Source organism: Phascolarctos cinereus, unplaced genomic scaffold (assembly GCF_003287225.1).
Source record: "Phascolarctos cinereus isolate Bilbo 61053 unplaced genomic scaffold, phaCin_HiC Scaffold_9;HRSCAF=440, whole genome shotgun sequence".
NCBI classification, from domain to species: domain Eukaryota; kingdom Metazoa; phylum Chordata; class Mammalia; order Diprotodontia; family Phascolarctidae; genus Phascolarctos; species Phascolarctos cinereus.
In genome coordinates, this window is record NW_027556402.1 from 165,647,783 (window position 1) to 165,656,763 (window position 8,981).

Consider the following 8,981-nt stretch of genomic DNA (forward strand, 5'->3'; position numbering starts at 1 on the left):
ATGATCTCTTCTCATATTATTAGTTCTTCATCTTTGAGATCAGTGGCACAGATTAGTCAGAGGTAGCCAAATGGTTTATGGTCATGGTCAAGAGTGGATTTCATGGCCTGAGTGGCCAAAGCATTTGACATTGTACTTTCTCTAAATTAATAGATCACAGTCACAATGCACAAATGGGACTGAATACATGTTTTGAAAATATGAGGAGCCTGTCCAACTAAAATCAGAACGTTATGCTATTATCCTTTTTCTCCGAGTCTAGGATACCTGCTTTATAGAATTCGTGTCTTTTTCTGTATTTTTTTCTGCATATGGTAAATTTACAAATGTGTGCTTGAATTTTTTTTAAAAATATTTTTTGGTTTGTTTTGGTTTTTGGTATCCTCAGCATTTTGCCTGACCTGTAGAAGGAACTTAAGAAATATTTATTCGCTGACTGATATCTATGTAATGAAATCACTTTGTGATTGGAAAAAGAAAAAAGGTATTTAACACCTTTATCATATAGAGTTAGAAGGAAATCTAGAGGCCATCTAGTTGAGCCCATTCTTCAGATAAGACAACAAATTAAGTCAAGGTATTAAATAGATTGCCCAAGACTGGAGAGGTAGTAAGTAGTCAAACTTTATACTCAGAACTAGTGACCTTTCCAATAGAACATATAGCCACACTTCTCAAAAGCTATTTAAATGTGTTTGTAAAAGTTATGGTCTGGTTTAATTGAGATGATAAAACCAAGTTCTTTTCAGAAATCCAATTATATCACTTATCAATCTCCGTTAAGAAGGTGAACAATTGTATGTTTTCCGTGCAAAGTAAATACTAAATGGTCTGCAAGAAGAAGGGAGAAGGAGGGAGGAGAGCAGTCAGACAGTAAACAAGCATTTCTTAAGTGCTTACTATGTTGACTTGAGGGAGACAAATCTGAGTCAGCTGTCAATGTGACCTCTATCTCTCATTATGTGAATGGCCAGGGAAGCATGGAAGATGTATTGGGTAACATTAATTGATACTTACAGTTCATTGTTTCATGCTTAGAAGGTTTTGATTTGTTTATGACTTTGTGGTCCCAACAAAGTACAGTGAAGGTAGTACAGCTTAACCCAATTTTAGACAAAATGCCTTATAGAAAATAAACAGCTTCCCGAGTGTTGTCCTTACAAACCCAAACCCATAAAGTGATGGTAAACATCATAGCAGATAATAGCCATGAAAGTCACATCTGGTTTTTGAGCTAGGCCACTCTAAGAATTTATGCGTCATATGAAACAAAATAGTCTTTTAGGGGAAAAAAAACACAACAATTCTAAATCTTTCCCAGAAAAGAGGTTGGAAGAAAACATTCATTTGCTCAAATATGAATAGCTATGATTATCTTTTAGGGATCATTAACTCTTCATTTCCAAAATCTTAAAAAACTACCTTGGCGTTACCCCATCACCACTACCAAGATAAGCCCTTATTTGATGATAAATAAGCTCTAAGCTGAAAGTCTGACAGAATTATTTTAATGTTTTGCTTGAATAGAAGTACTTCTAACTATTCACATATTAAATCCTTATCCTCTGCAGAATAGCCCAAGTTTAATCCTTATTCCATTTTCTCTGTATTTTAAAGAGTTCCTTGCATGCCTTAGTAGGTTTTTGCATATTTGTTTGAGCTTTTTTAATAAATTGAAACAAATCATTTATTTTCTAATTTTAGTTCATGGTTCTTAGAAACATTTCCAATATTACTAGTGAAAAATACTTCAAAAAGAGGCATAAAATATCTATATTTCATTGTGTGAATGCTTTTGACATTTAGGTTATAACATTGTGCCCCTCCACCAAGAAAAAATTAAAATTGATAACGAATAAAATTTTGACATTCTAGGCTAAATGCATCATTTAGGTCTGTTAAATCTTAAAGACAAAAAATTGTTGTAGTCTACAAAATATTTAGAAGTCTTTATAATTTCTACCTACCATTAATAATGCTAAATCAATTATAAATTAAATGGAAATAAGAATGATTGCCCACAGTATTGCAATAATAATAAGTAGGTCATTATTTTCATTTTTCTTAAAATTTAGATTTACATACAGCCTGATTTCTTTTAACTTTGACCTAAATTTTAAAGTCCCTATTTTTGTTATCTAATTTACATGTCAACTATACATCATTATGCTCAAAATTAGAAATGGGAAATAAAATTATAGTTGGAAATTGTTATTTATACAGCTATCCTTGTTCAAAATTAGACTATCTGAAATTAAACAAAATGGAGTAGGTCAGCTATTTTATGTATATTTTCTACATGGCATTGTCACATTTTATGAAGTTTCCTATCATACTTAATTACTATGTGTCGATTCAGATCTGTCCCCTCAGCACATAAGAAAACTCATGGGCATCATGGCAGTTGTTAACCTTCTTAGAACAATCATCCTCATTTATGAGAAGAGCCAAATGTTCAGCAAGGGAGCCCCTATTTAACATTAAGCAAATTGTTGCTGTGTTCAGTCATTATCAGTTGTGTCCAACTCTTCGTGAACCCATTTGCATTTTTGTTGGCAAAGATACTGGTGGTTTTTTTTTTTTTTTGCCATTTCCTTCTCAAGATAATTTTAGAGATGAGGAAACTGAGGCAAACAAGGTGAAGTGACTTGCCTCAGGCAGCATAGCCGGTAACTGTTTAAGGCCAGATGTGAATTTACAAAGATGATTTTTCCTGACTCCAAACCTAGTACTGTATCCATTGTACCACCTAGCTGCTCCTTAAGCAAATTAGGGGCAAAATAAAAATGTTTTTTTTTATTATTTTTAAATGCTGTTTCTGTCCAAAAAAAAAAGAAAAGGAAAAGAAAAAAGATGTTGAAGAAAATATTTGTGTGGTTCAGACATGTACTCATTGGAGTAGGGAAGTTCTGTTGAGAAAAAATATAGCATCTGCTCTCCAACTTAGTCTTGGCTTCCTGAGGTATGGAGAATTGTATGTGTCAGAGGTAAGATTTGAAGTTTTCTAGAATCCAAGGTCACCTTTCAATCTCCTTATCATATGCCATTGTATTAAAATATGACAATTAAAATTTTGCCCTCTAAATTCATAATGAACTATTATAATTTTGCTAGAAATATTTCTAATGTCATAATGGATAAATGAACAAGGAATGTGAGGAGATAATTTTCTTTTTTATCAGTTATTTATTGTTTATTCAGTATTTAGGGTTAGTATGACCTTTGAAGATTGGTTGCATCATTGTACATATGTAGATATTTTATATAATTTTTATTTTATATAATTTATATAATTTTTATATAATACGCAAATTTACAACTATTGAGAGACACACACACAAAATTGGGTCATCTGGAAAGACGATACATGGGGCCATATTATAGAGGAGAACACAAAGGTAATCAATGCATCAGTAAAGTATTACTACTGTATGATGTTTTGTATCCAGGAATGTTGTCTTCTGGACCTATGGGAAACTGTAGCACCTACATACAAGGCAGGTAGTTATATACCTGTAAGGTGCTAGCTGTACTTGACATTGACTAATGAGACTCTAGAAGTCATATCCAGTATCATATACAAACAGAGTTTAACAAAAAGTAGTCACACTGTACTATTCCTCATTTCTAACTTTAGGAAGAGACTAGAGTGTGTTCACAGGTTTTTCGATTTCTGGTGTTCAATCACTAATCAGAGGAAGGTTTTGACCTATTTGAAAAGCGTATCATTCATAACCCCTTAACCACTATCATGTTCGCAATAGTAAAATGGCAGCATATTAAAAGGCTTTAAAATTGCAGATCCTTCTGGATTCCCCAAAGAGAATCTGCACTCTTCTTTAAACAGCTCTACTCCTCTGGATTCAGGTTTACCTTCACCACATCTGAAATGCCATTCTGCCCCAAGACACCTGGGACACTAAGGAAGACATCCTCATTAATGCCATATGGTCTCTTAATCATGGTGGAAATTGGATATACTCTCCTAAGATTATTCATCATGCTTTCTCCAAGATCTGGTATGGACAAGCCAATGGCCCAGGAAGTATAGCTCTTCTTCAGCTTGATCATCTCATAAGCACTTTCAACCACCTGTTCATGAACATCTTTCCAATTCTCTGAATCAGCATCAGTTCCCAAAGCAGGATAAAGATTCTTCAGAGAGACATCAGCAACATTCACATCACTCCACATAGGAACACTGGAGTCTCTGTGTTCACCAAGGACCCATACATGAGAAGCTGAAGAATGAAAACCAAGTCTCTCACCCATTAGGTAAGGGAAATGGGCAGAATCCAGGTTACTCTACTTCCAATAATATGGTTCTTAGGAAAGCCACTTAGCTTCCAGGCCCATATGTCAACATATCCACTGGATTGGAAACAATAAGCAGCTTGCAATTAGGGCTGCATTTAACAATATTGGGAATGATGAATTTAAAGACAATCACATTGTGCTGGAACAAATTAAGATAACTTTATTGTTCCTGTTGACATGTGCCCAGCCATAACAACTAGCTTTGAGTTTGCAGTCACACTAGTCTTTGCCAGAAACAATCTTGGGTATTTTGAGGAAAGGGCTGCCATGTTGGAGATCCATCATCTCTCCCTTTGGTTTGTCTCCTATTACATGAACTAGGGCAAGTTCATCAGCCAAATCCTTCATTAAGATACTGGTGGAACATGCCATGCCAACTGCACCAATCCCAACAACAGTGATTTTTTTATGGGGAATCTGATCTTCATTTAGGACATTCACAATCAGCTGATCCTTGACAGTAATTGCCATTTTGGGGGAGATTAAGGTTGCTGGTCACTGTGTGAAAGTTCTGAGTTAGATGTGAGACTGCTGCCCCCAGATTCACGCTACTGAACAGGTAATTTTCAAAAGAGTAGAAATTGATAATAATTTGAGAAAGGATTCAAAATTGTTAGAGAAATTGAGACTGGGGCCAATAAGAACATGGAGACTGCACAACATGAGTACTCACTACCCAGTGACAGTAAAGAAACTGAAAGAGATTACAGGCAACCCCTGGGCTAACACTGAGCACAGGACCATGCATGCTGCCAATTCTTAGTTCTGGGTCTGGTTTACAGGGTGGATAGGAATGCTTGTAGCTGGTCAAAAGAAAGCAAAAGTATAGGCAATTAGGTACAGGTCACAGTTCCATGGAGGTGAGGAGTTGTGGTCCCAAGACAGCATGGACCCTACTTAAGTGAGAACCAGAGCACAGACCAGGAGAGCAGGGGCTACACCTCTCCCCAAATCACACCTTGGAAATATAAGAGTCAAAGACTCTCAGAAATACCTGAAAAATTAACAGGATAAAAAACCTAAAACTTGAGACAGTCACTTCTCCCTCCCCCCCCCAGGTGAGCACAGCTTAGATATAACAAAGTCCAAAGTTATGAAATAGGCTGGAAAATCGAACAAACAGCAATAAAAACCCAAACATAAAAACTACTATGCTATCAGGGACAAGACAAAAACTCAGAAGACAACTAGGTAAAAACATCTACAAGCGAAATCACAAAGAAGCATATGTAGATGAGACACAAGCCCAACAAGAATTCCTAGAAGAGCTGAAGAAAGGTTTTTTTTTTTCCCCAAAGAGCAAAAATTGATTTTAAAATTCAAGTAAAATGATAGAGGAAAAATAGCTTAAAAAAAGTGGAAAGTAATGCAAGAAAATTATGAAAAAAGAATTAAGTTTGGTTTTAAAAAAACAGGGGAAGGGACACAAATATACTAAAGAAAATAACTCTTTAAAATAGAATTGGGCAAATGATCAAAGTGAAACAAAACTTCATTGAGGAGAATTCCTTAAAGAGTAGATTTGACCAGATGAAAAAAAGTGTTAAAATCTCATCTAAATAATTCTTTAAATAATCAGAATTGGTTACATGGAACAAAAAAATCAAAAGAATGGAAAAAATAGAACAAAATGTGAAAAAATGTATTTGGAAAAAAAATAAGTGAACCTGTAAAATAGATTAAGGAGTGATGCTTTGAGAATCATTAGACTACTTGAGGGCCATGATAAAAAAATTGTTTAGACATTTGTATTTCAAGAAATTACAAAGGAAAACTGTCCAGATATCTTAGAACCAGAGGGCAAAATAAAAACTGAAAGAAATAATCCACTGATTACCTTGTAAGAGATTCCAGAATGAAAACTCCCAGGAATATTATAGCCAAATTTCAGAGCTTCTTGATCTGAGAAAAAACACAAAACTGAAAGAAAACTTTCAACAGTTAGGATCACATCATATTTAGAAGCTACCAGCATAAAGGAGCAGAGAACTTGGAATATGATATTCTAGAAGGCAAAGGAACTAGGATTACAACCAAAAATAATGTGCCTTGAAAAATGGAATATAATCCTGTGTATGAAAAAGAAATGAGCATTTAATAAAATAGAAAACTTCCAAGCATTCTCGTTGAATAGACTAGAAATGAATAGGAAATTTGTCATGTAAACAGTACACTTGAGAGAGTCCCATAAAAGTAAACATTAGTAAGAACAAATTAAAAATCCTCAGTTCAACACCAAAATTGAAATCCTAAAAATCAAGAGGAGAAGTTAATAAAACTGAAAGCAAACTATTGAACTAATAAATAAAATTGGGAGTTGGTTTTATGAAAGAAATAATAAAATAGATAAACCATTGTTTAACTTGATTGCAAAGAAGAAAACCAAAATATCAATATGGAAATTGAAAAGGGTGTTGCAAAGTACAAGAAAAGATAAAATTTATGCAAGTATTAGGAAATGTTTTCCCCAATTATATGCCAATAAAACAGACAATCTAAATGAAAAGAATGAGTGTTTACAAAAACATTAAATTCATAGATTAACATAAGGAGAAATAAGGCTATTAGCTGTATCTTTTGAAAGAGAAATTGAACATGCCATCAATGAGGTCCTTGGGAGGTGAGAACTCAGGACCAGATGGATTTATAAGCCAATTCTACCAGTTATTTAAAGAATAATTCCAATACTTTGTAACCTGTTTGAAAAATAAAGAACCTCTGTCAAATTCCTTCTATTACTCTAACGTAGTACTGACACTTAAACCAGGGGAAGGAAACATAAAGAAAGCTACAGACCAATTTTCCTAATGAATATTAATATAAATTATATTTTATATTTATTTAATATTTAATTTTCCCCAATGACATATAAAAAGTTTTAACTTTTTTTTTATTTTGAAGTTGAAATTCTCCCCCTTCCCCACTCAAGCAACTTGATATAGCTTATGCATGTGCAGTTATGCAAAAAAAAAACCATATTAGTCATGATAAAGAAATTTTCAATAAAATACTAACAAGGAGCAATAATATATCAAAGTTATTGCACTATGAATACATGGGATTTATGCAAAGAATTCAGGGATAGTTCAATATTTTTAAAACTATAAGCATAACTGATCATATAAGTATGAAAAAATCAAATGACTATATAGATGTAGAAAAGGCTTTAGACAAAATACATTAAAAACTGTAGAAATCAGAAGAATAAATGGAGTCTTTCTTATAATGTATCTATCTAAAACCAAGAGCAAGAATTATCTAGAATGGATATAAGCTAGAAAGCCTCCAAATAAACTTAGGGGTGAAGCAATTATGCCAATCAATACCAATATTGTGCAATATTGTATGAGAAATGCTTACCATAGCAATAAGAAAAGAAAAAGAAATTGAAGAAATAAGAATAGGCAGTAAGAAAACAAAATTTTTACTCTTTTCTGACATTATGATGCTATATTAAAAGAACCACAGGGAATCAACTAAAACAAGTTGAAATAATCAATGTTAGCAATGTTGTAGAACATAAAATGCATCTGCATAAATTATCATCCTTCCTACATAGTACCAACAAAATCCAGCAGGAAGAGATAAAATGAAATTTCAGTTAAGATAACTGCAGACAGTATAAAATACTTGGGAGACCACCTGAATATACAGGAGCTATAGGAACACAATTACTGGTTGCTTTTCTCATGAAAAAAGACAGGTTTAAACAATTGCCAAAATACTAATTGCTCGTGGTTAGATCAAGCCAATGTAATACGAGTGATAATATCTGAATTATTTATTCTGTACCATACCAATCAAATTACCAAATAATTTTTATAGAACCAGAAAAGAAATAATGAAATTAATCTGGAAGAATAAAAGGTCAAGAATATGAAGGGAATCAATGAAACAAAGTGAAGGAAGGCAGTTAGCAATGCTAAATCTCAAACTATGCTATAAAGTGATAATTATCAAAGGTGCTTTGGTACTGACTAAGAAATAGAGGGGTTGATTGGTAGACTAGATTAAGTACACAATATGCAGAAGTAAATGACTATAGTCATCTAGTGTTTAATAACCCCACAAAGCCAAACTTTGAAGGCAAGGACTCACAATTTCACAAAAACTGCTGGGAAAATTAGAAACTCGTCTGACAGAAGCTAGGCACAGAACAACATCTCACACTGTATACCGAGATAAGCTTAAAATAGGTATGTGATTTAGACATGAAGGGTGATATCTTAAGCAAATCAAGGCACATGGAAAAAGCAACCTATAAGACCTATAGATAAGAAAAGAGTTTATGGCCAAACGAGAGATAGAGTACAATGGCAGATGAAACAGCTAATTTTCATTATATAAAATTGAAAAAAAAAATTTCACAATCAAACAAATGAAGCCACAATTAGAACAAAAGCCAGAAATTGGGGGAAGGGGGTATTTTTACAAGAAGTTTCTCTGATAAAGGCCTCATTTCTTAAATATATAAGGAATTAAGATAAATTTATGAAAAAAGAGCCATTTCCCAACTCATAGATGGTCAAGAATATGAATATGCAGTTTTCAGAATATATCTAAACTCTCATTGGTTATATAAAAAAGGCATAAGTCACCAACTATTAGAAAGATGCAAATTATAACAACTTTGAGATAGTACCTCATACCTCTCAGATTGACTA

The 8,981-nt window shown here is 33.4% G+C and overlaps 1 pseudogene; it reads right to left on the minus strand.

Annotated features, from left to right (window-relative positions):
* Positions 1-3,662: 3,662 nt before the first annotated feature.
* LOC110210678 (L-lactate dehydrogenase A chain pseudogene) lies at positions 3,663-4,791 on the minus strand (annotated as a pseudogene).
* Positions 4,792-8,981: the final 4,190 nt, after the last annotated feature.